This window comes from Macrobrachium nipponense, chromosome 28 (genome assembly GCF_015104395.2).
Source record: "Macrobrachium nipponense isolate FS-2020 chromosome 28, ASM1510439v2, whole genome shotgun sequence".
In the NCBI taxonomy this organism is placed as follows: domain Eukaryota; kingdom Metazoa; phylum Arthropoda; class Malacostraca; order Decapoda; family Palaemonidae; genus Macrobrachium; species Macrobrachium nipponense.
Genome location: NC_087217.1, coordinates 10597989 through 10602225, shown reverse-complemented (window position 1 = coordinate 10602225; position 4237 = coordinate 10597989).

Below are 4237 nucleotides of genomic sequence, written 5' to 3'. Positions count from 1 at the left end.
CTATTCACAAGAGTTTTTTTTTTTTTTGCAGCATACATAGGATTTGCAAGGATGTAATCCTTGTAAGAGGATTTCCGATTCTTTGGTCCTTCGTGTATTGGTTTTTATTCATAGGTGAGTAATCTGTGTCCATGGCCTCATTGCTGAAGTGCCACCCAGTGAAGAGAAGAGAGAGAGAGAGAGAGAGAAGAGAGAGAGAGAGAGATAGAGAGAGAGAGAGAGGGGGGGGGGGGGGGGGGGGGGGGGTTATATTAATGTTAACGTAAAAAGATATTCCATGAAAATGTAAATCTGGAAATGTTATATATATATATATATATATATATATATATATATATATATATATATATATATATATATATACATATTTATATTCATATATATATATATATATATATATATATCAATAATATATATATATATATATATATATATATATATATATATATATATATATATATATATATATATATATACAGAGAGAGAGAGAGAGAGAGAGAGAGAGAGAGAGAGAGAGAGAGAGAGAGAGAGAGAATATGTTCAGGCTTATATAAAAAGATATTTTATGACTATTGTAAACCGCGAAATGTTAGAGAGAGAGAGAGAGAGAGAGAGAGAGAGAGAGAGAGAGAGAGAGAGAGGGCATATAAAATATAATCTCGAACATTTTTCCATGGGCGCAAATTAAACTCGGTATATCAAATACATTTAATGAAATTCATGCTACGTTGTACTATTATTATTATTATTATTATTATTATTATTATTATTATTATTATTATTATTTATTATTATTATTATTATTATTAATATTATTATTATTATTATTATATTATTATTATTATTATTATTATTATTATTATTATTAATGGAGAAACAAATCCACAGTCTGTGCAGAGAGCTTTCAGGAATCAGTGTAAATTTATCTTTAAATAGTGAGCATATCATAACTGTGGATTTGGTTCTCTATTTTTAAGACTCATGCTACCATGAATATTTTATTATTATTATTATTATTATTATTATTATTATTATTATTATTATTATTATATTATTATTGATGTTGTTGTTGTTATTAATTGAACGACTCTCAACAGGAGTAAATAACCTCCATTTCTCCTCTTATTGACATTGCAACCTTCAAGAAATCTTTATTAGCTTGAATAACCTAACATATTGTGAAGAACTTCTCGCTCGAGTGGGTGAGTGAACAAGAGAACATATTCATGGGAACACCCAGCCTCAAATAAACGTTATACAAGTTAGTATTGTTCTTATGTTTCGATATTTCACTGAGCAATATTCCAAAATTAATGGGAGAATCCCACGCAATGGGAAAGCTATAACTCTATAACTGTATCGACATGTAAAGGCATAAATAGAAATATTGGTTAAAAACCCGTCCTTTTGTTTATTTAGGATTAAATGTCTGACTGACTTAGCACCTACGATAAAAAACGAAGCCAATTTCATTCATCTTATGTATAATTAATATTCCGCGTCATCAGTTTAGAATAATGAAGTTCAGTTGTTTCCTGGAAACCCCATTTAAGCTGAAATTATATCATAATGCTGGTATTCAAAGAGACCTCGTTAGAATTCCGCTGCTTCTCAAACGTATATTATCAAGACCACCCAGATCACAAAAACATTGGTCGAGCAATATTTGTACAAAGAAAACATTTAAGTGAGAGACGCTCTTTGCTTTAATTTAGTATTTTACTGAATAAAAATAACACGAATAATAGTATGAACTATTTCCTTATCTTCAGCACATGAGAGTGAACCATTGTCTAATAAATATCGTCAGTTTCGGTAATTACCGCGAGATTTCAAATCCGAACAAAACAATTGACAGAATCTAACAAAAATATTGTTATCCAAAATTCTCTCAATGTACAATAAATGCATATATCATTATCTTTTACCATCAACTAAATATTGGGTGGCCACAAATCACGAAATTCAGTATCACTTTTTAAAAAAAAGTATTGAAGTTTAGAAGTTAAAGTTGGGACTCAACTACACTCAATCATGTTATTAACTTAGAACACAAGGAAGAATAACAGATGAAGGTAAGAACCGAATACGGAATGACGTCCAAAAAGAGGGGAAGGATAGAATGCAATTACTTTCATACGAAGAGAGAGAGAGAGAGAGCAGAGAGAGAGAGAGAGAGAGAGGAGAGAGAGAGAGAGAGAGAGAGAATTATGTATATTTATGCGAATGTACTTACCTCTCAGCCACGACTGCGAAGGCTCAGCGGAAATATAATGTATTCAAACATAATTTAATTTATATGTTTCTTCTGAGATGTTGGGAGTGTAATTTAGTTAATATATTCCTAATGAAATATTAGGGAGTGTCATTTAGTAAATAGGTATCTAATGAAGTATTAAGAAGTGTAATTCAGTAAGTATATTTCTAATGAAATATCAAGGAATGTAATTCAGTAGATATATTTTTGATAAAATATTAGGAAGTGTATTTCAGAAAATCTTTGCAATGAAGAAATAGGTTCAGTAATTCAGTAGAGATATCTTTAATAAGATACTGTGAAGTATTTGATTGTGTAATTCAGTCAATTCATTTCTTAAGAAGTATTGGTGGGTATAACTCCGTGAATTCATTTCTAATGGTATATTATTGAGTTTTGCTAACGACGAAACATCTTGTTCTTCCGAACCATAATTATTAAAGACTATAAATATATATTTAATCGGATAATAAAGTAGTCACGCCATCAGAGTTAATCGGATAATGAAATGAATTCGTCACGCCTTCCTAAGTCGCTGATAAAATACTAAAAGTCATAAAATAAATGAATGGCGCTAAAGGGGGAAGTAAGCGAAAAAAAAATCCGATTTATAAATCTAGATATTTTGAAATTAGAAATTCAAAGTTTTTCCGTGGATATTGCAGGAGGATCCTACTGCTATTCATATTTATAACTCGTGTTTTGGATACCTGATATTCTTATATTTGTATTTTTAAAATTGGAGAATAAAAGTTATTCCTACGATTCTGTACATCGCAATTACAGATAATGTAGAATAAATCTTAATAAACTCATAAGAAGTTGATATATTTCATATAGGAAATATTTAAGAAATTACCAGATCATGTTAGCTGGAGAAGTGAAATGATATTCATTCTACTAGAAATCTGCAAAGTAATGTGCTAGGATAACCTTATTACTTTCTAACGTTGACATGTAGATAAACCTTAATTTCATATAACTCGTCTTTATAATAGAACTAAAGGAAAAGAAACATGAACCATTAAACCTAAAACAGTGAGGGAAAATGCAAAGTTAATGAAATAAATGATTTCGAGAAAATAAATTTAATGAAAGAACGGCAAAGCATATTACAGCATGAATTATTCTGAGGTAGGGTAGGCTCTCTTTATGCTAACCATATTCAATGACGCCTCACCTCACACTAATAAATACGATTAAGTCGGACGGGAAACCTTTCCTCTACTTCTCTTGTTATGCAAATGAATGAGAAGGAATTTAATGAAAGACGAATGGAAGGGGAGGGGAAATTAATAAGCAGCAGAAAATGAAAGTGTAAATTCAGCTGACTAATTGTACAAAGCTGATAAACGCCACAGGACAACGAGTGTTCAAGTGGCGATTATATGCTGATGTTGCTTACTTATCTACATACACTGTCAAGTCATCTGGAGATCGACGGAGGGAGAAGCAGAAGTTCTTTTAATACTTAGACAGAAAAAATAACAAATATTTCAGTGTAAATTTACGTTTGAACATGGCAAACACATATATTAATTTCGAAAGAGGTCATTTGCAAGAAGAGAGAGAGAGAGAGAGAGAGAGAGAGAGAGAGAGAGAGAGAGAGAGAGAGAGATGCTAAATGCTAACCTGAAAAAAGAAACAGTAAATGGGGAATGGTACTTCGATCGAAGTCAGTGATCAAAGATGGAAATAATATCGATCGGATCGGGTGATTGTATAATTTGCAAGAAAATGATTTTATACTTTAAACTTCATCAATTTCTAGATTCCTACCGAATAACTTTCTTTGTTAATTAAGGATTACCTTTCAGGTATAATCTGGAAATTATAGTTTTGGAAGTTTCACGTGAGAAATATCCACAAGAAAAATCATAAAAAAAAATTCTTGAAACTCGTTAACTAGATTACTCTTGTGAATTAATCTTCAGCTTATGATTTCGGTCTATCTTTGGGTACTTTGAAAGACAATGAAAT